Consider the following 24,428-nt stretch of genomic DNA (forward strand, 5'->3'; position numbering starts at 1 on the left):
ATTCAAAAAATCGTGATGGTCCATACTCAGCGATAGGTTCTGTATTTTCACGATTATAACTGCAATAAGCACGTTAATATTTAAAAATGAGCTCTTGTAACCAAACAGTTCCAAGTATACAAAAAAAAGAAAAGTTTAATTAAATAAAATTATCTAGGGATAAATCGCCGTATTACCGCGCTTGGCTGTCGTGCGCCCAGAAAGAATTTTCTTAGAAAGAGGTGGGGGTGCTTAGCAGAATTTCCAAGAATTGGAGTAAGGGAAGTTGTCCTGTATGGTAAAATATTTTCGGACATCATTTGTGGTTGGTGTTAGCTCTGCTAAACATGGGAGATCTACGGGTACTTGTGGGGTTACGTGGAGTTGAAAATCATTTTTCCGTGGTCATAAATACTCAAAACGTCGAAGCAGTGGTACTAATTTTATAGTTTGGAGGTGTTCGCACTACAAGAAATACGCGATAAATATTAATTTAACTGAGCTGGTGATTGCATTATTTAAATATCTTTCCTAATATATTATATGTTTAATAGTTTTACAAATTAATAGTAAACTGAGTATTAACTCTCTTATGATCTCATTTCCTAAATATTCAAGTTTTTTTGAGAATTGCGGAAGTTTAGAGCTTTACATGTCGATACATACTTCAATTATTTTTAAACAGTTTTTCAAGGGCCACCAAAACTGTTTGACACAGATAATTATTACATATTCATATCCTTTTTCCGTTAATAATAAGACTAGTAGCATTTTCTTCAATTTTGCATTATTTGTTTATAACCGTATATCAGTAGTTTTCTTCTGTTTTCATGTAAATTCCTGTCTGTTTATAGTTTTTTATTTTTAGTTTTACTGTTTGACGTCTTTTTATGTGTAAGTGGTACTATTCATATCTAAACTTATGTATTCATTATATATTGTTTAATGAATTACTCTTTTTCACGACTTTATTATTGTATATGACCTAAACGTTTCATATATAATAGCGTCTACCCGAACATTAGTATTTTAGATGGATAGATAAATAAATATTTCATTAACAATAAGCAAGCAAAGCCCTCGGCCAGTATCGAAGCATGAACCGTCCTAAATAGATCCGAGGTATGGTAACTACATTTTTGTTAGTTTATACGTGATTGAGTATCATACTCACAGCAGACCCCTTTATATCTTTGTATAATATTAATGGGTAGATATATAGTAGGCCTATACTAAATATTATGAATATTTTATTTTTCACGGAATAAGCATATATTATGTATCGGGTGATCAAAATGTTTTTTTTTTTTAGCAGGGGAATTTTTTTTTTTTGTAGGATCAGAGGGGACATTAAGGCTCGGCAGTGGAAGTAATGCAAAGAGAAACGATGCTTTACGCCATGAAGTTTAATGTCTGGCTCATAACTTACATTTTACTGCTTCCCGTTAATTCTTGTGCTTGTTTAATATTTGTAACATTTATATTACCTTTAAGATATCAGAGAAATAATTCAGTTCACCAATTGGCTATTAACAATATTGACTGGCTATTTAACGACAACTAGCCACTTTAAATTAATCACTTGAATAATTTAATATTGACAAAACTACAAACATGTTTAACTGTTTTGGTTCTGCACTAGTATAAATTCTTAATGAAAATATTTTCAGTTTTAAACGTAAGCGTTCAAAAGACTATTTTCAATAATTTTGTTTCATACAGGCGAGTACTGCCTTTTATAAAATTTCAAGCTTAGAATTTTATTTTTGTAAGGAAATAATTAAACGATTGATAATTAATCACTTGGTGGGTTACTAATCTGGTCAAGTTTTTTAGCGAATTTCCCTATAGGGAAGTAGCTATTACCGTAGGTCTCATGGTAAGACTTAGGCCCGGGACCGATTTACTTTTTCATTTTAATGTCCCCAGAGGCCAAAAACACCATTCGTTCAAATTTTTATATGTGTATATATATATATATATATATTTGTACCGCTTGTTTCTACTTGCAGTACAACTTAAATTTACATTGATAAAATAAAATAAAATACTCTTCTTCAGGATTCATCAAATAAAAACTTCTTCATTCAAATAGAATAATACTTCGGTTTATTAAATCCTCATTTCCAAATACATAAATTGGTATCAAAATAGAAGTATAATAATAAAACCCTGAAAACAAACAATTGATTTAATATTATCTAGATATTTAGTTTAATAGTTCCTTTTTAAAAATTCTTTTAAAGACAAATTTATTTACTATACATAATTAATCAGAATTAAACTTTTATTTTTGAGCAAGTTCTTTAACATTTTACAATTTTTAACAAAAGGTTTTTATTACTTTAAATGATTGTTTTGGTTGGCAATTTATGTATTTGGAAATGAGGATTTAATAAACCGAAGTATTATTCTATTTGAATGAAGAAGTTTTTATTTGATGAATCCTGAAGAAGAGTATTTTATTTTATTTTATCAATGTAAATTTAAGTTGTACTGCAAGTAGAAACAAGCGGTACAATAAATGCGCCACTCTGCTAAATAAATACAAACGATTTTGAGAAGAAATGTAGAAGATAAATTTGTTTTTATATGTAAAGAAGGATAATTATTTACAGTAGCAAGATTATTTTAACTAAGAAGAACAATGGGGTCTCATGTGGATTTATTATTAAAAACTGAACTAACTTATGAATTGACTGTTAGGGGTGTAAAAGTAGATACTTCAACAAATGTAGACACCTTGAGAAAACAATTGAGATCAGTTCTAAAGTTAAATATAGACCCTAACCCTATAAACTTAAATAAACTGATTGTAGTTGCCGAGGAAATAAATACCATTGAAGTAGCTACAGCGGATTTGTCAGTTAAAATCGAAGATTGTATCAAGAGTAAAAGAGTAGTTGACTTTTTAATATGTAAAGTTAAACTAAATCATTACAAATTAAGAGTCAATATGTTGAGCAATTTTAAAGTAAGTGAAGAAGTTAAAAAGCAAATTGAACAAGCTAAACAGTCCCTGGTAGAATGTGACAATAGCCTAAAGAAAGTAGATGTAGATAAGGAGCTTGAATCAGGAATCGAACGTAAATTAAGTGAATCGGTAGAGGAAGAAGAGGAATTGGATTTCAATCTAAGGTCAAAATTAAATAGCTCAGTAGGGTCCAAAGAAGAATCAAGTAGTATTGAATCACACATGTTTGCTAAGTTGTCAAATCCTATAGAAAAACTGTTAAAATATTTAAAGCCAACTAATGGATTAAATGTAAAAGAACTTCTGGATTTTATCAGGACAATGCTAAAGTTAGATAAGGAATCAAACCTTTCTTATCGCCAAATCCTTGACACTGTCTTAGGGTATACAACTGGTCCCTTGTATGATAGGCTAGTAGAATGTAAACAAATGGGTAAATCTCTTGAAAGTGTGCATATTTTGCTACTAGATTATTTTGTACCCTTGGGACTAAGGGAGAGCCTAAAAAGGGAACTTGTTACTCGCCCGCAAAGGATGGGGGAACCCTTAAATATGTACATTTTGGAAGTGAAACAAAATTCAGAGCTGTTAAAAACATGTTTTTCTGAAAAGGACTTGGTTGATTTGATTAAAATGGGACTGAATCCAGAAACTAGAAGTCGTTTAGTCTTTGCAAGTAATCCTACAACATTTGAAGAGCTCAGTCAGTTGTGCATTCACGACCAAAATGTACGTTTTGAGGATTTTAGACGAAGTAAGAATGTTAAGTTGCCGCCTTATCAAAATAGGAGTGCAAACGTGAATTTTTCCTCAACTCCTAGGAAGTGTTACTCGTGTGGAAAGCTAGGACACATTGCAAAATATTGTTATGCTCAGCGTAGTAGTAACAACAAAGATGACAAAAATCATTCTCAAAGCTCTAACACTAGGTTTGATCCAAAAAACGGGACTCAGGGGAGGGTTTCGACAGAACAAAATTAAATCGGGACCTCTCCCACTTTCCATCACTAATGTTTTACAACCAAAAAAGAAGGAAGCGTTTTCTTAATAATGTAGAAAAGAAGAAATTTAAACAAAAAGTGAAAAATGAGTTAATTTCTATAGTAGATAAACAGGAACAATGTTATAGTACTTTGCCTACATTAAAAGTAAGTTTTGGTAAGAAAGTGTTGGAAAAAGCGTTAATTGACACTGGAAGTTCAATAAATTTAATTAATGAGTTTATGCTGAGAAGATTAACATCAAGGAATATTGTAACTGAAATAACCCATGCGGATATTGATTGTAAAACAGCAGTAAATACAGCTATTGAAATAATAGGCAGGTGTAGGACGAAGATTAAGATAAATAAATTTTCTTGGTATATAGACTTTGTAATAGCTAAGAGCTTAGCCTGGAATGTAATACTCGGTGCAGACTTTATTCGAAAAAGCCAAATGTTGCTAAATTTAAGTGAAGACCGATATAGTTTTGGGTTTGAGCCGGATTGTAAATTAGAGTTTGCAAGTAATGCGTCTGTGATTGTTCATAAGACTTCAGACAGTAAAATAAAAGTTGGATGTAACAAAGCGTTATCGGATGTCACTAAATTGATAACAGAATTCCCTAATGTGTTTACTGATAAAATAGGTGAAGCCTTAAATTTTGAGTACACAATTAAGCTCAAAGATAAGGACCCAGTTAATCTAAGACCTTACCAGCTTAACCCACATAAAATGCAGATAATGAAGGACTTAATAGACGACCTGCTTAAGCAAGGAGTAGTTGAACCTTCTCTGTCCAGTTACGCAAGTCCAACGTTTTTAGTAAAAAAACCAAACAGTGACAAATACAGGCTTGTTGTTAACTATTCCGAGCTAAATAAGAAGGTAGAGAGAGTCAATTACCCTATAGGCGACATGCATGATATTTACCACTACTTACAAGGGAGTGAATACTTCAGCGTAATCGACTTATGCAACAGTTTCCATCAAATTAAACTAAGCGAAGATTGTAGGGACTACACAGCCTTTGTAACCCCTTTTTCACAGCTAAGATTTTGTAGGATACCCTACGGTCTACATTTAGGTTCCTCGTTGCTAAGCAGTTACATGAATGAAGTATTAGAAGGCATTAAATTTAAGTTTGTTATTAACTTTGTAGATGACTTGATTATATACTCGAAGACTTATGAAGAGCACATGATTCATTTAAGAGAAGTGATAACCAGATTAAATGCCCACAACTTGACTGTTAACCCGGAAAAAGCTAATTTTGTATTTAAAGAAATTAAGTTTTTGGGGTACTTAGTATCTAAAGACCAAATCAAAGTCGACCCTGATAGAGTCACAGCAATAAGGGATTTTAAGCCACCTACAGATGCCAAAGCTCTCAGTCGATTTTTAGGCATGACAAATTATTGGTCAATGTTTATTCCAAAGTACGCGGACATTGCTGCGCCATTAAATGATCTACGGAGGAAAGACAAAACGTTTACTTGGAACGAAAAATGTCAAATCAGTTTTGAGAAGCTTAAACAAAGTATAATCGAGCCTCCAGTATTGTCTATCCCTAATTACAACCTACCATTTATTTTACATTGTGACGCCAGTGACAGAGCCTGCGGTGCATGCCTTTTACAAAATCAGGACGGAATAAACCACCCAATAGCATTCTATTCTAAAAAATTCTCAGACAGCGAACAATGTTTATCGATATATGAAAAGGAAGCGCTCTCAATGGTTTGCGCAATCAACAAGTTCAGGAAGCTGTTAGAAATCAGAGAATTCACTCTTATCACTGATAACAGCGCACTAGCTTTTGTACTCAGTCACTTTAAGAAGTTAGGTAAGCTAGGGCGTTGGGTCGGTACGATTTTGTCTTTGCCATTTAAGATTGTACTAGTAAAGAGCCAAGACAATGTAATCGCTGATTTTTTATCGAGAATATTTGATAAGCATGACATGGAACCAGAAGTAAATGTAAATAATGTAAATAATATTGTAAATATAGATCTAAGTAAAATCAAACTAAATGAGTCAAAAATGCCAAGTGTACAGAAAGATTGTGACATAAACAAAGTAGTAAATTTATGTAACAATATCAAGGATTTCCCTCTAAGTTTTAAAGAACTAAAAGATTATCAGCAACAGGATCAGGAAGTAAGAAACATTGTATCGTGTTTGAAGAACGGTGAAGCTAAAGACAATTTTTCAATGAAGCAAGGAGTTCTAATGTATAAGAGTTCTAATAAGAGTGCAGAGAAAATTTATTTACCGGAAATGCTACTTGACATGGTTTTTAAATACTTTCACGATTCTTACATCGGTGGACACCTAGGTATTTTCAAAACTGCGAGGAAAATAAATCAGTATTTTTATAGGCCTGGATTAATACCGGAAGTGACAAAAAGAGTAAAAAGTTGTAAGCTGTGTGCACAAGGAAAACCCCCTAGGCGAGTATATAACGGACCTCTAATTACTTCAGTGTCTAACAATGCTATGGATAAACTTTACATTGACACCTATGGTCCATTGATAAGAACTAAAAATTTAAGTAAATATTTGTTGATTGTTGTGGACGACTATAGCAAGTTTACTTGGCTCTGTCCCCTGAGAGAATGCACTAGTAAATGTATCATTAAAGCGTTGGAAAATAACGTTTTTAAACATTTTTCAGTATGCAAAGAAATAGTAAGCGATAACGCTAAATATTTCGTAAGCAGTGAGATTAAACGCTTTTTGTTCAACAAAGGAATAGTTCACCGGCTAACAATCCCGATGGTTCCTAGGCAAAACAAAAGCGAACGGTATCTCAGGAATTTGAAAGCAATGTTCCAAATTTTTTACCACAAAAATCAGAACCAGTGGGACGCAAATTTGGATGAGTTGCAGCTAGCAATGAACAGTGCTGTAAACGAAACTGTAAATGCAACACCATTTGAGCTTATTTTTAATTTTAAGCCTAACAACCCGCTAACTAATGCATGGGGATTAAATGAACTAATGGATAGCGATGTAAATAAAGACCAATTAGCTATTAAGTTGTCAAGAGCCCTTAACAATGCAAAGAAAGCAATTGATCAAAATAGAAGAAGGACTTTGTACTCGGAAGAAGTCAGTAAACATCCTTTTAGAAAAGGATCAATTGTTTATCTAAAAACTTATCCTATGAGCAGTAAAGAAAAGAAATTTCAAAGTAAACATGCATTGCGTTATGATGGACCCTATAAAATATTATTATTCATTTCTGATGTCAGCTGTGTTGTGCAAAAGGTCAATGATCCGGACACTGTAAAAAGGGTGCATATCTCACAGTTAAAAATGTAAACAGTAAAGTGGTTTTTATTTAATTTGCATAAACAGAAGAAATTATTTATTTACAAGTCTTTTATTTAATTTTGGTTTAAAATGTTATTTATTTCAAATTAAAAGCAAGAGGATGTAAAATAGATCTATTGATCAATTTGTCAGTTTACATAATATACTAGAAGAAGTCTTTTGTTTTAACTATTTAACAGCAAGAAGTATGTTTAAAAATTAATTTTATCAAGAAGTAAAATTAATATTAAATATTAAAGGTCATGAAGAACTAAACAATTAATGCTTCAAGATTTATATAACAGTTTATGTTAATAATCAAGGTTTGTCTACGGGCCTATTTAAGGCATTTCCTGAAGATTTAACCTCAAGAAGTATTAAGTTGTTTTATTAGCAAGAAACGTAAGAGGAAGTTTATCTACTGGGCTAATAGAAGTATTTCCAGAAGATGTAACTGAATGAAGTTAAATTATTTGCATGCATTAAAGAAGATATTTGTAATTGAAGTATGGATGAACACAAAATATGTATTGAGTAAACAAAATCAAGATAAAATTTTGGATAAGGATGGTAAAGTTTTGGTATTCTGGTAAAATGGTATCATAACAATATGTATTTATAATTCATTTATAACATACCGATTGGAATAATGTAAATAAATAAAATCTTGCATTATCACAACGTAACACAAGACACTTACCTCACACTTAACTACACTTGCACTTACACTTGAATTAAATTGACCTTGACTCTGGGGGGAAACTTTTCACTAAAACAAACAAAAAACACTTGTACTTCGCACATATTTGACACTTACTAATTGAGACAAAACTTCCACTTCACTATACAATACACTAATTTCACTTCACACTTCTTTTGTGCGCACATTACTTGATTTACCCGTGGAAATGCAAGGTATTTTCTTGTTTTGCTGCATGTTTACAAGCTCGTAAATTTTCGTAGTATTTTTGTAGATTTATAGACGTTTTCAAGCTCCAAACGGTATGTTGACATTGAAGTAGATGTTGTGTTAATTCTTGAGATCTGAAACAAATGAGTAACAAAGGATCAATTTCTTTTATTGAAACAAGTTCAGTTGAGTAATAAATAGTATGATTTGAGTTATTTTATATTAAGAATAAACAATTCCAAATGCCAATAAATTGTTTGTTTGTTTGTTTTGATAATTGCAAGAATATTAAGTTTTAGTTTTGGATGTAAAAAAAAAGTACAGGAAAGCAAACAATAAATTGAAAGATAATATCCTTTTTAATTTGAATAGTAAATGAAAATTAATCGAAATCTATATCGAAATGATTGATGTTTAGTAAATGTTTGGGAAAACTATTAATGTACATTGTAAAATGTTTTAGAAGCTATACTTATCTGATGCCGTGTAGAGCTGTGCGTTAGAGCTGTATGCAGATTTGTCCTGTCGTAGCTGAGGCACCCAAACAATCCCCAACTTGAAGTTGTTATCTACACTCCTGGTCAAGAAACGTCCTCGGCCAACTCTGATAAGCAGAGGAATCCCAACGTTGCCAGCTTTATTGCGGTATTGCCAAATCGAACATAGTGAGTTGAAATCTCATGAACTCTTAAGCTCCAAAATTTACATTTTAAAATTTTATATGATTTTATTTTATTTTAATCGTCGTTGTATTATGAAGAATGAAGATTGTTATATTTTTACCTTTAAAATTGTTCTAACAAAATGTCTTAAATTTTTTATTAGTTAACTAACAGTTTTAGGGGGGGAGAATTGTACCATATTGTACAATATTTCAATAAATTGCAAGTCTAGAGTAGCAAAACATGTAATGGCAAGGCAAGAATTGCTTCAGCCAATCAGATTTCATCTTTGGTAGAATGTTCTGGAAGCTGGTCTTCCTCGTATATAAGCCCGGTGACCACGTGTCTCGGTCTTAGTGCGTTCTTGTTTCATCCGCTATTAAGTAAATCTCTGTTGTGCCTTTTTATGTAGTGTGTTTGGTTAAACCCCAATTGGGTGAGTAAATTTAATTTTATTAAGTAGGACTAAATTAATCTTGCCTTGCCAACCAAAACAATCATTTAAAGTAATAAAAACCTTTTGTTAAAAATTGTAAAATGTTAAAGAACTTGCTCAAAAATAAAAGTTTAATTCTGATTAATTATGTATAGTAAATAAATTTGTCTTTAAAAGAATTTTTAAAAAGGAACTATTAAACTAAATATCTAGAGAATATTAAATCAATTGTTTGTTTTCAGGGTTTTATTATTATACTTCTATTTTGATACCAATTTATGTATTTGGAAATGAGGATTTAATAAACCGAAGTATTATTCTATTTGAATGAAGAAGTTTTTATTTGATGAATCCTGAAGAAGAGTATTTTATTTTATTTTATCAATGTAAATTTAAGTTGTACTGCAAGTAGAAACAAGCGGTACATATTTATATATATATGTATCCGTGAACACGATAACTTGAGTAATTTTTATCCGATTTTGATGAAATTTGGTTTGAAGGTGTAAGGCGGGATAAACTTGAATGAGTTCGCGATCCAGCATGATCGGACTATGGGAACAGGGTTTTATGGGGTAAAAATTGGTTTTTCTCACTTCTTACCCTCAAAACACGAAATTTCCCAATTTTTCTCTAAACCTTCTTAAAGAGCTTAAAAAAACAAACAATTCAGTATATCAAAGTGTTTTTGTACGGTTATTGGTTACGGAGAAAACTAAAAAAATGGTAAATTTAAAATTCCCATGTTATTCTTATGGAGAATATTGTAAAATGTTGTAGTTTGCTTGTTTATGGATATATTTTGATCAAACTTGGCAAATTTATTTATTTTATAGTAAGCTATAAATATTTTACTAAAAACACACTACTTTATTAGTTTCCTTGTAGCAGCGAACCTAGGTACTCGTTAAACCTAATGTTATTTAAATAGATCAATTGAAAATCAATTCGGCCAAATGGAAATTCGCTTAGACGGCAGGTTTGCTGCGGCGGGGGTATTTTACTTAAGCTTCTTGAATTGGCGATAGGAAAATCAATCTAAATCCAAGTATATTTGAACGTTTAAGCATAGATTAAGTAATATTACTTCATCTATGTCTATGGTTAAGGTTAGGTAAAGTTTTGATTTGTCAAAACTTACAATCAGACTGTCGGGAAGCCATAAAAGGTTAAGTTAGGTAACACCAATCTGTCATGCTATTTCCACGACACATAGGACGAAAATTAAGGCAGGAGTAGAAGATAAAACGTTTGCCAAGGGTGAACATTACAGGTTACATATATCTACTCGCGCCTTCAAAGCTAGGAAGCAAACTGCATAACACGCATGTTTTACTGCTGGTACCAGCTGAAGTCAGGCGCTTAGAAATATCCATACACGAGAAATCATACTTGCCACTGAAAACGGAATTTATTATTTCATTTTCACTAAAATAACTACTTAAAAACTGTCATAATTTAAATTACTCGCAATTTAAATAATATTTTTTACATGAGTACTTAGTTTTGCTGCTACAGCGATGGTAATAACGTGTTTTTAGGGAAATGTTAGTATTTTAGTATTGAAATAAATACATTTTCCAAATGTAATCAAAATAGGCTCGGTTCTTAAACAAGCAATTTATTCTCCATAAAAACAATTCAGGAATTTTAAAAATTGAAGTTCCTTTGGAATTTTCTCATCGCGCATAACAACAATTCAATATAATTTGTTTTAAGGTTTAAGCTCTTCAAAATAGATTAGAAAGAAATTGCAACATTTTATGTTTTTAAGGTAAAAAATGGGGAAAAAACCTCTTAGTCCCCATAGTCCGATAATTCCGGTTAGCAAACTCGTTCAAATAAATGCACACGCATGTTCCAAATTTAATTAAATTCGGACCAATTTTGGGCGAGCTTTCTTGCTAACAAACACATATATTTATATACTTATAATTACTCTGTTAAAATATAAGTGCCTGCCACAAATCATCTATGAATTATTATTTTTGTACTTGGGGAAAACAAAAGAAAAAATACTGTAAACTTTGTCATTTCTTAAAAATCTATTGGTCTTTACCAACAAGTATTGTAAATTTTGCTAGCCCATGCATATGTAATGTCATGAATAAATGTATTTGAATATACACTATATAATTTTACATTAATTCAAACGGGGTGTGTATTTGGCCTCTGGGGACCTCAAAACGGTAAAGTAAATCGGTTCCGGGAACAGATCTTACCATGAGACCTACGGTAGTAGTTTATTCCCTATATGGGAAATTCGCTAAAAAACTGAAATACCAAAAAATGTTTCTATTAAAATATTCTGTTAAAATTTGAATTATAACCAATTTTGTTGTATTTAACCTACTAGTTGTAACCCTGAAGTACAATGAAGAGGACAATATAGTCAAATTTAGCCAGGTGACACCCAATACAGTATGACAGCCTAGTTAATATTGCCAATATACTACATCATACTGAGGCAAGCCTATTTGGTCTCGATCTTATGTCTCGTTTACATATAACTACAATATCGGACGCCTATACATTTTTGATAATGCACTTTATGTAGTGGCTGTCTGTGCTCAGACACACATCTTTTCGAAATTTTTATTGGAAAAATTGATTAAATGGTGTGTGACGTTTGCCATATTTTGCACAAAAAGTACCGGTATACGTAGCTTACGTTTTGATATTTAATTTTTATTTCTTGTTACATCCATTTTTAACCAACTATTTTGACCAAATAAAACGATATTTTCGTAATTTATTAGAAGTTCTCTGTTATTAAAGCCAGATTAAAGCTCACAAAATAAAATTAACATAAAAGACAAACCCAAAGTCGAGATCAGTGCACCATTGCGTGACTGGACTTGAAACGCGTAAAACGAGATTAAAATTTTACAATTAAACAATAATTCATCTGTAGTATCAAGAGCCATTAGTAGTAACGGTTCAGTTACTCCAATTAGTTTATAATTATTATTCTTATTTATCTGTCGTTACTGGCATCAATATAATGATGGAGTAATACACTTGAAATGCTAATCTCGAATATTCGCAATCAAAATTGCTTTATCGGTTTAATACAACTGATATGGAATTTATTTTTGGTTTATTAAAAACAAGAGCTCCCTCTTGACTTATGGATCCTACAGAAGGCAATATCATTCAAGAGTTTTCCCCAGAGAGTTGTTCACTGAAACACGTGCTTTGCCCTCGTACTTTCCTCCTTGAAATAATAAATCCACTCAAACATTAATGTCTGATATTGTATTCGTAGGTTAATAACAGTTGGTATGGAATTAAAATAGTCTAAAATGTTATAGTTTATGTATATAACGCCTTGTAATTTAAATTATCTCACTTTGCTTTTTGAAAATAAGGGTTAGGATTCCTGTCACAGAATAAATGTAGTTTTTTGTTATTATATTTTTCAATTGCAATAACATTTTGTACATCAGGGATTGTATGCGTACTTGTAAAGTTTCTGAAAATCTATAGTAGTACAATTTATTTAATGACTTGTAGCCTCAGCCATATGTAGTCTAACAAACAAATGTATTAAAATACATTTTTTGAATTAATCAATTAATTTAGGAAATATGCAATGAAACAGTAGAGAAAACATACCTCCCACTGAAGCAAACTGCAAAACAAGAGAATTTCAAGACGCTTTTTATTCAAAAGGGTTCTAAACCAGAGTAAGCAGTCATTTAAACCTACATAAACATCCACTACAAAAGATATCGGATTTTAATAATTAAATAACCCAATTAAAAGTAGATTTACACGAATATCTTACAGATTTATAACATTTATCCTTAATTTAAGTGTCACTAAATGTGAAGTGTTCAGTTAAAAATCTTGAATTTTTCTATTTATTTCATATTTTTTATTTAATTTGAGATCTTGTTATAAATCTTGGAGCACATAAATTTAAGGCCATTTGCTGCTTAAGTGGAGTTTACTTGGGTTAGGTGGACATAATTTGTTTATGTTTATGATCCATGCCAGTTCTGTTCTAGTAATCGTGATAAATATACAAGGTTAAAAACAAAATTTTTAAAACAATTGTTCAGTCAAATGTATGTGAACTCACACAATTTTAATACTTTTTCTTTAAATTTAATTCCCAAAAGCGACATTCCGAAATTTAATTTAAAACATATTTTAGATACCGTAATAAATTTTAAAACAATATTTCAAACAAAACCAGTGAATGTTAACAGGTATGGAAGTATGGTGATGATATTGCAGAAGGAACAATAGCTGTGGAAAAACTGCACCACAACCACCACATTGCTGGTTATTGCATTCCTCTATGAAATCAAACTTTTCATACCTGCTCTCATCCAAAATTATTATTGTTACTGATGTCCGAACTTTTCCATGATGTTGGATCATTGTTGGTTGCTTGACTCTGTAACTTATTTTTTGTAATCGAAGATGGGATGAAATATTTAATTAAGGTAGATAATTTTTCCTCTTCATGTTTTGGCCTAAACTGTAAAATAAATTTACCTAACCCAATATGTTAAACTTCCCTATCACAAGCGTGATGTTTACAACTTCCTTACTTCTCGAGTGATGTAAAGTTGAAAAAAACTCACTCGGTGAGGTAATGAAACCCATTTATAGCTATTTACCTTACAAGTGTAGTAAGAGCGTTTTTACATCACGCAGGTGAATGTTGTGCAACGAGCGGAAGCGAGTTGCATAATTTACCGAAGTGATGTAAACACGCTCTTGCGTAACGTGTAACGTACAAGATGTTACCTGACCCGACAATATACAGGAGGTTACGAACAATATCTTTCATTATCTATTTCACTCATCTTCTAACAGTAACGTTCTTTTACAAACAAAAGCTAGGTTAGGAAAATTCTTCAAAACATAACAATAAAATTCAAGCGCGCAGCTGATTTCTAGCGTTGAACGTCGTTGGCTCCATAGAGGCATATTTTTTAAGTTAAGCACTCAATGTTATTTAAATGGGTTTCATTACATCACCGAGTGAGTTTTTTCCAACTTAACATCACTCGAGAAGTAACGAAGTTAGCCTATATACATCACGCTTGGGATAGGGAAGTTTAACATGGCGGGTTAGGTAAAATAACATTAAGTGCTTAACTTAAAAATTATACCTCTATGGAGCCAACGACGTTCAATGCTAGAAATCAGCTGTGCGCTTGAATGTTATTGTTATGCTTTAAAGTATTTTCCTAACCTAGCTTTTGTTTGTAAAAGAACGTTACTCTTAGAAGATGAGTGAAATGGATAATGAAAAATATTGTACGTAACCCCGTGTATATTGTCGGGTCAGGTAAAATCTTGTACGTTACACGTTACGCAAGAGCGTGTTTACATCACTTAGGTGAATTATGCAACTCGCTTACGCTCGTTGCACAACATTCACTTGCGTGATGTAAAAACGCTCTTAATACACTTTTAATGTAAATAGCTATTGTTCACGTCTCGACATTATAGTGTTGTAAAATAAAGTGATTAAAAATCATTTTTTTAAAATTAGGTTGGCGGCCTCTTTTAACCTTGCATTTGCCCGTCCACATAGACTACAGATCTGTGCGTGGAACGTATCCAGCAAAGCAAGGGGTGAGCCGGTACAGCACAAAGGTGAACAGTACTGATACAAGTTTGTGGCAGTGACCAGGATCCGAACCCACGACACTGCTTCCTTGGGCCCGATGTCCGCGACGCTACCAACTGAGCCACCAACTCGCACATTAACTTTATATACCGCAGGAAAACGTGCCATCCTATTATAGCAATATCTAAAGTTCGGTGCCTGAAACATGGAGAGTAATATCTAAAACATGTTGAGATTTATTACTGAAACATGTTAAAAAAATCTATTAAACGTCTACCTTAAAAGTGAAGACTGTACAATCTTCTTGATTCCTAAGTAAACTCTTGATATGTGACAACTTTGCCGTGTCAACGTGTCGGATTTGTGTCATTTCAACTGTTACTTTACTTTACTTTACAATCCCTGACAGTTTATGTTTGAATAAATGTAACTTCTTGCAAACTTTGCGTCACGCGAGATAGAAATTTTTCGCTTTCAAATATTTGAGCATAAGTTGAATAATATATAAATTTTCGAACTGAAAATGTAAAAAGATATCGGGGTTTGCATAACCTTTTATATTTGAGCTTCAAGTAGTTTACAAAGTTTAAAATATATTTGTAAAATTTAAAACTGCGATTTATAATAAGGAAATTTTATAATTTTAATGGAATTTTCGGTTTATTTAGTATTTAGCATGTGTAATACATAGGGACACTGACTCTGATAATTTATATAGTTGGTCAAAGACAACTGTGAGTAGCATTTCCATTAAAAGATACAAATCTTTTTGAATTTAACTGGTAACAAACTAATTTATAGGCGAGTACCATAATCACTAAGCTATCTAACCAAGAATATTTTGAGTAAGGCCCTGAAATCAACAGAAAACTTAAAAATATTTTGAGGCTAAACTACCTATAGCAATGATAGTTTTGAGTTCTTGACAGTTTTACTCGATTTATATCTAAACTGCGTCTATATTTGGATAATAAAACTGTCAAAAAGTTAAACCATTGAAGCCATTTTAGGCATAAAATATCAAATTTCATGTGGGTTTCAGCCTTAATAACCGTTATTAAAAATTGTAGGCCTACATTAAATTTATTAAAAATAAATGTGTTGTCAAATAAAAAGTGGTGTAAAGCAAATCCTATGTACAGTACGAGACATGTTTTTTTAAGTAAATACCGTTTGTAAATTTCTCCATTCCAGTGCTGCGATTGGCATTTTTGACATTTGTGCTAAGTATGTGCATATATTGGCAAGCCTGCGCCGGAAATTTGGCAATAATCGGACGTGTTTACATCCGTTTCGAGCATTCAAAATGGCGTTGCCAATTGAGACTGCCGCCGACTGTGAAGTGCACGCTGTAATTGGATTTTTAAGTGCTAAAGGTGTGAAAGCCATTGAAATTTCAGCGACAGATCAGTGAAGTGTATGGCCAGAACTTTATGGGTGATGGAATGGTACGCAAGTGGGTAAGGGCCTATAAAGACGGCCGCAAAAACGTTTATGATGAGCAACGCACTGGGCGGCCACCGGCCATCTGTCATTACTGATGAATTGGTGCGTTGCTCATCATGAACGTTGGTGCGGCCGTCTTTAAATGCCCTTACCCACTTGCGTACCATTCCATCACCCATAAAGTTCTCGCCATACACTTCACTGATCTGTCGCTGAAATTTCAATGGCTTTCACACCTTTAGCACTTAAAAATCCAATTACAGCGTGCACTTCACAGTCGGCGGCAGTCTCAATTGGCAACGCCATTTTGAATGCTCGAAACCGGATGTAAACACGTCCGATTATTGCCGAATTTCTGGCGCAGGCTTGCCAATAGATGCACATACTTAGCACAAATGTCAAAAATGCCAATCGCTGCACTGGAACGGAGAAATTTAAAAACGGTACTTACTTTAAAAACATGCCTCGTATTATATTTTTTTAAATGACATGAAAATGAAATTAAATGATTTATTTGCCGTTAATCATGTACATGAAATGGGCATTGTCATATGATTAATACAGTTAATTAAAACAGATTGTCATACATCTATATAACTAAAATCTAATTTCTATACATGTATTAAGATATTCATATGTATCCTAAAGGGGATTGTCTAAAAGCCAAGCAGTTACCTTTTTTTGAAGATTTTGGGTGTGCAGGTCCTTGCCGATTCATGTAGCTTGTTAAAAAATTTAATGCAACTTGCCTTGTGTGATATGCCGAATTTTGTCAATCTGTGCTGTGGAAAATTTAATTTTGTCCTGTTGCGTGTTTCATGTTCATGTATTTCTTGCCTGGTGTAAAAAAGGTGAAGATTAGTTTTAGTATAAATAAGAATATGTAGTATGTATAAGTTAATTACTGTTAAAATTGTCATTTGTATAAATAAAGGTCTACAGTGGTCCAATCTGTTAGCTCTGCACATAGTTCTAAGAACCTTTTTCTGTATCAGGAGAACATCTGATACAGCAGTTGCATGTTAATGTTAAATTACAAAAAAATAGTTGTATTTTACAAACTGGCCTTACTCAGCTACAATAATTAAACGTTGATTTCTATAGATTTTACATTATTGAGATACATTTGACTGCATCCATTGTTATTTTCGTTGATTACTGAACGATGAGTAGAATATTGCCTATCGTTGTAGAGTTAAAAACAACAAAATTTATAAACATTTATTTAAAAAAATGTAATACAAACTTTAATTAATTAAAAATGTATAACAACAATAACATAACAAAATTGTTATGGAAATAGTTATGCAAGAATGCAATATTGCTTTACAAAGGCTGATGTATTACGAAGAACCTGAGCTGATGTTTTATCAAGATATTATGTTGTTTTGAAAACGCTTATAACATAAAACCACAGAGTAAATTGAACCAACTTTCCTGGAAAGCAGCTTGTGGCTTCAGGACTCTCAGGCACAATATGATATTTTCTATTTACCTTTAAATTACTTTTATTCCCCTTTCTGCTTCTCCAATAACAAGTAATTCCTAGGTTAAGCTGTTTAAAGAAGGTATTGGTTTTTGATAAAATATTTACATGAATTAATGAATTCCCGATTTCTTACATAATTTTTCTATGTTAATGATTTTAAAAACTAAACCTAATACCAATTCAGCAATGCTTAGTGTTAATAATACAAGAAATAAATGGTAACTTGGTTCTATTTAATAAAATATTTCATCTTTATTCTGGTAAATTTAAAATCAACACTAACTTTAGGATATATTTCAAATGAATAATAGCTAATGCAGTTTTCATAAAATAAATCTAATATCTAAGGGAAATATACAACATCAATGAACAAAAAATGTTTCGCCATAATTTTCTCTTTCTGTAAATACAAATGAATGTAGCTATTTTAATTTTGGTTCATTAGGAATCAGCAGTAATTAGTTGTATGTGAGGCTTTAACAATTAAATTGTTAGAAAGTTCAGTAAATTTGATGAACGGATATAATTACCCTAGATGAAATTTAATTTGAGAAAATGTAATTATGCAAAAAGAGGGAAAATAGTCTCTATTTACAATTACTGGATTCAAAATAGTTTGATGAAAGAAATAATTTGGAATTGAACTTACCGGATTAATAATATATTTAGATTTTTTTCGAAAACTAGCAGAGATTGGAAGGACCAAAGGTTAAACACATTGGTTAGCAGCTGTGACGAAAATACTAGTTTGTTATACAATCATGTCCATTTTCATGGGCAAAATGAAGATATCTAGTTGCCAATTAATTATATGTGATCAAATATACCTTTGGCTAGCTTCTTTGAGTAAATTATAATTTGTAAATAAAAATTTAAGTAAAAGTGTAGAAAACACAAGAAAAACAATATGAATAATAATTAATATGGTATTACCACAAAGCACAAAGTAAAGTTCTCTAATTCAATAGCCAATAATAAAGTTGTATTTAGTTACAAGATTAAAATTCAGTTCGGAAAAATAAAATTTAAATATGGACGTATTTATATTTAAATTTGTACATCTAACCAGAGGGTACTGGTTGACAACTTAACGTTTTATATTTAAATATTATATTTTAAATAACAAGTAAAATGTAAGCCCCAAGACAGATTGAGGTGATAAAAGAACCTTCATCATTAAATAACGAGACCCCAATTAGACTGGCTTGTCGGCTACATGCTTTAAACGCATTTAACCGCAATATATCATACACTGTTTAATCACCACTAACCTTTTAATGTTCGAACGTTATTATTTTAAGTGTTATTTTCCTCGAAAATGAATATTTGTTTGTTAATACAACAGTAATCTCTTCGAAGATCGAAATTACAATGAAATCTAACGAAATTAAATTTTAAGGTACCAAAAAACCGTTTCTTTATTCAACATTAGTCCTGATTGGGTTTTAATTTTTCACATGAAAATGTTATCATTGTTTAAACCTCCCTCATGTTGGTGCAGATAAACATGTGTCAATATTGAAAACTGCATTAAAATAGTAGTCAATATTGAATAGCCCTTTTTAATAAGGATATAGCTAATTATGATTTTTTTAGAGGTGTAAATATAACTCGTAAATCTAAAAAAAAAATATTTTTTTAAAGCATAGACATAGTTCATGTTCTAGGAAGAAATGAATTTCGTCCCTGTGATTTTGAATGGTAAACAGCTTTGGTAAATTTTGACAAAAATGAATCCCAAATTTAGTATTATCACATACATGGAGCAAAATGTAAAAGTATTTTAATTTATTTTCTAAAAATAATAATAATTGTGCGTATGCGTGTGTAAATTCTAAATACTATCAGCTTATAATTGTTGGGCAATCAATTATTACGTAGCAAACTCCTTTGATAAAACCGTATCATTGTTAATAAAAGGTTGTACTGTATTAATTTAGTAAACTAAAAAAAAAATTGCCCGAGACGTCAGATGGTGTAAGTACTTGCCATTGAAACTGAACGTTTTAACATGTTTAGGTTAGATACCAAACGTGATGTGTTAAGGAAACCGATGTATATTGTGATGTATATTAACTTGTCAAAAAATGAAAAAGACAAGGGCTTGGACGGTTCCCTTTAGAAAACTCAAAAAATGCTAATGGTGTCGAAACACACGTTGAATAAAAGTCAAACAATAAAACACAAATTAATGACATTTGAAACATATTTTGGCTCATAATCTGTGATCGTGGTTAGTGGAAACATAATTACATTTTCGGATTTTACGGATAGTAAAATCGTAACATATTTTCCAATTATACAATCTAAAATTAAGACTAAGCCTATATTTCCCGAAATGAAGGGATAGTAGGAGATGAAACTCCGTTTTGTATGTACTCCACTTCAAACGAAGCATCATGGGTTATTGCATTCCACTTTGATATGAGTTTTTATTGATCAACTGAGAAAATGTTTAATATTTATCGTGGGTACAGAAAATATTTAAAAAAATAAATAAATTCGTATGTAGCAGCATTAACTGTTGGATACTGAAGTTGTATAATAGTCTAAAGGTAGTTGTCAGAATTTAGTGTGTGGTAAACAATTAACACTTGTATTTGATTAGCTTAAACAAATTAATAATGACGTCTACGTATACAAATACAAAAAAAATCCTGTACCTTGATGAAAATATTCATCTTCGTACTGTACTATGCAAGCACTTTGAAATTATAAACTTTTAAGGTGATTATTTGTATTAGCTTATACTCTATTAGCTTACTAATGTCTACTAAAAAGTAGTTTTCCTATCCATAATGTATATTCATTATATTTACATGACAGTACATACTAATATTATTGAGTCTTTTACCAAAGTTATCAAAAGCAGACTCACTTAACGTTGATAAAATCGGGTTCTCCATAGGGAAATTCAACGACAGAAGTTAAGAAACTAATTTTATTTATTGCCATACTCAGAATTTGTGCTTTTCTAAAATAATTGTATAACATCTGTTTTTTCCCGAGTACTGGTTAAATGAGATATGCCACCTTGATAGCAAATTTGTTATTAATATATTTTCTTGAATTTATATTGCCTCATTAGTAAATTGTAACTGATTGGAATTTGCACAGGATACTGCAAACATTAAATTTATTTAATCATTCACTATTTGTTTATATAGATGGATTGGAATATTTGTATTAGAATTGCTGACAGCATATTGTAATAAATCATAATGTAGAATAAGCTTGTCGTATTAATAACTAATTTATATAATGAAAAGAAGAAACACTGAATAAATGTGGCTAAACGTAATGGAAAATATCTACATATTTTACATGGTAATAAGATGTATTACATAGTAATAAGATGTATTACCATGTAATAAGATGTATTACCATGTATTAAGATGTATTGTAATATAGGTTTAGCAAATTAGTAAAATGCATTTGTAAAAACAACGTTCGGGGCTACAGATTCTAAATCAAACGTCCGAAGATGCTTTACACTTTCAAACTACTATAATGTTTCAAGAAATAATCATTTTTAAAATGCAATATTAGCAAGAGAACGCTTAAAACATAATATAAATTCAGTGCAGGGATCGCAAATTTCTGATTGATTCGCTATTTATTTGAAAATATGGAGAAACCTAAACAGAAGTCAAATATAAATCAGTACAAATGTGGTTATTGATATTTTACTTTAACAAGATGATAAAAGGTGACTTATTACGACTTAATACTGTACTTGTAACATAACTTGGGCAAAAGAAGAATCAAAAGTGACTACCGAACTTAAAAATAACACAATTTGTTAGCTCTTTACGGTTTAAGTAGTAAGGAACAGTAGCAAGAAGACAAAGATATGCTTTCATTAAAGCGGGGGAAAAATTAACTTGAAGGTAATAAAATGTAAGTGACGGCAACTGACATTAAACTTCATGACGTGAAACCTCGTTTCTCTTTACATCACTTCCGTTATTAAACATGCTTTAAGCCTACTTTACGATGTCACAAATAAGATTGAGTTTATTATATTTTATAAGGAATATTTTATAAAATAAAAGTTAGGTCTATGTAATTACTTTTCTAAAACTACACAGGGTTTGGCTTAGAAACACTTAAACTAAAAAAAGTGCAGTGGTATCGTAAGAAGCTTTGCATTGTTAGCGAATTTCCCATATAGGGAATAAACTATTACCTTAGGTCTCATAGTAAGACCTGGACCCGGAACAGATTTATTTTTTGGTTTCGAGGTCCTAAATATATATGTGTGTACGTTAGCAAGATAACTCGAGCAAAAATGATCCGATTTTGATGAAATTTGGCTTAAACGTGTAAACCTACATTTATTCGAACAAGTTCGCAAATCAGCACAATTGGACCATGGAAACGGGGGATTATGGGGGGTTTTATGGGGGGTAAAAATGGGGTTTTCCCCTTTTTAAACCTAAAACATACAATTTTGCAATTTATTTCCAAACAATTTTGTAGGGCTTAAAAAAGAAATAATTCAGTATATTGAAGCGCTGTTGTGTGTCTAAAGGTTACAGAGAAAATAAAAAAGTGTACATTTAAAATTTCCATGTTATTTTTACGGAGAAGAAATGAAAAATGAAGAAAGAAATGAAAAATGTTGTAGTTTACTTGTTTATACACACATATGTTAACCAAATTTGGCAAATATATTTATTTAATCCTATGCTATTAACATTTGGTCAAAAAACACTTGTTACCTTCTCCGTAGCAGCAAACCTAAGCACTAATTAAATCCAATAATTTTAATTTTGGGAATAAATATGGCTTATTTATGGAAATATTTGAGTAAGAATGTAATCAGACAAGTTGAAATTCGCTTAGTCTGAAATTGGGGGCATTATACACTATTTTAATAATAATAATTCACAAAAATTATATTGGTATGTTAAACACTTATATTAATGGACAACAAATTACAGGTAAAAATATACAAACCAACTAAACACGATAGCATTCAAACCATTTTGAACATAATTTGAATTAAGTATATCGTAACTGAACGAAAGAATATAACTAACTGTATGGTTGTACTATGATGTATGACTATACCTCCGCTCATAGATGGGGGTATTCAGAAATTTGCATGAAACAGGTGAAGCCAGGCAAAAGTGTAAGTAATAGGTGACTTGCTAAGAAAGTTGTTTCTGGTGAAACTATTGATGTTACTACGAAATTCTTGTTTATCTTGCTTTGCTAATGAGTTCAACTTGAAACATCAACGGTAGCAAAAAATAAGTATTGAAGTTATTAATGAATAAATTTAATATTTCTTGTTGTAGAAACTAAGTTTGTCTATAGACGTGGTGGAATTGAATTTAAAACAAAATATATTGTCAGTAATTTTAAATGAATTGAAAATGCTACAGTTCTGTTTTGAAAGTTATACGTTGCCTAGTCATGTCAAATTTCAAAGTAAAAAGTAACATGAGACTTTCATTAGAGGTCTGCAATACAGTTCTGACTCTAGTGTCAGCTTTACACTCAAAGCTTGCTTAGGTTACACGCTGGAATTAAAAAGGTTTCGTGTGGTTTTTGTGGTTTATTACTCGAAATACCTTAGAAATTACAATCCGAATATTTCTTACTTTTAAAGAAAAATAAGGTTTTGATCCTTAAGTCGTTAGAATATGTAATTTTGTTAGAAAATTCAGCTTGTCATAAACCTGTAATTAAAAATTCTTAGATCGGTGTTCCCTTTGGCTTGGTTTCACCTTTATAAATTGAACTACAGGATATTTACCTGTTACTTAACGTAGAGCTGTGTTTGCCTTTGTTGACTATTCTGTGGTTGTGAAAGATAAAACGCTGGAAGGGAGTAAAATGTATTATTCCTTTAATAATTTTGCGTTAATATTACGATTTTGAACGCAGAATAGACAAGTTAGGGACTAACTTCTTGATCAGCATCGTACGTAATCGATCACCACTTACCATCTTTTATACGTATTTACCGTCTTGTGAGTCAACAGTATAATTGTAAATATATTATTACAAGTGTTATTAGACGTATATTTTTTTCAAGTTAGGGGCTGTAAAACTTCCTTCTCTATGAAACTAATATTTTACCAACATAGATTATGAGACCAAAAATATGTTCTGCTCTTTTTGTTCTCCGCAGGATGTCAATATTTAAGATAAACAAAAATTGTTGTAGCTACAGTAAATTCAGACTTATGCACGTATTTCATTTCTCGTATCTACAATCGTCCAATTCAGTTAGTGTTAAAATGTAAAACAACTATACTTAAACATCATTATATCATTATTATATACTGATGATTTAATGAATTTGAATTCAAATACTAACGCTTGAGCTGAAATGTTTGGTGCAAAACTTTAATTCTGAAGCAGGTCGTCTTTAATTAAAATTACGTGCATTCTTAATACTCATCCTTTTTTTTAAGAAAAACTATGTTATTTTCTTGTACCTGATAATCAAGTAACTAAAGTATTCAAGATAGATACTAGCTCATTGGTATTGGTCAATTATCATCAATCCAAAAAAAATCCTCATCTAACGAAATCAGGAATTCCATAAGATAGTTAAATTTAAATGCTCTTGTAAACTATTTTAAGATTGGTGTAGCCCAAGTGGCAAATTTTCCACTAAT

Source organism: Macrosteles quadrilineatus, unplaced genomic scaffold (assembly GCF_028750875.1).
Source record: "Macrosteles quadrilineatus isolate MER2022 unplaced genomic scaffold, UCM_ALF_1.0 Scaffold_9__3_contigs__length_116548681, whole genome shotgun sequence".
In the NCBI taxonomy this organism is placed as follows: Eukaryota; Metazoa; Arthropoda; class Insecta; order Hemiptera; family Cicadellidae; genus Macrosteles; species Macrosteles quadrilineatus.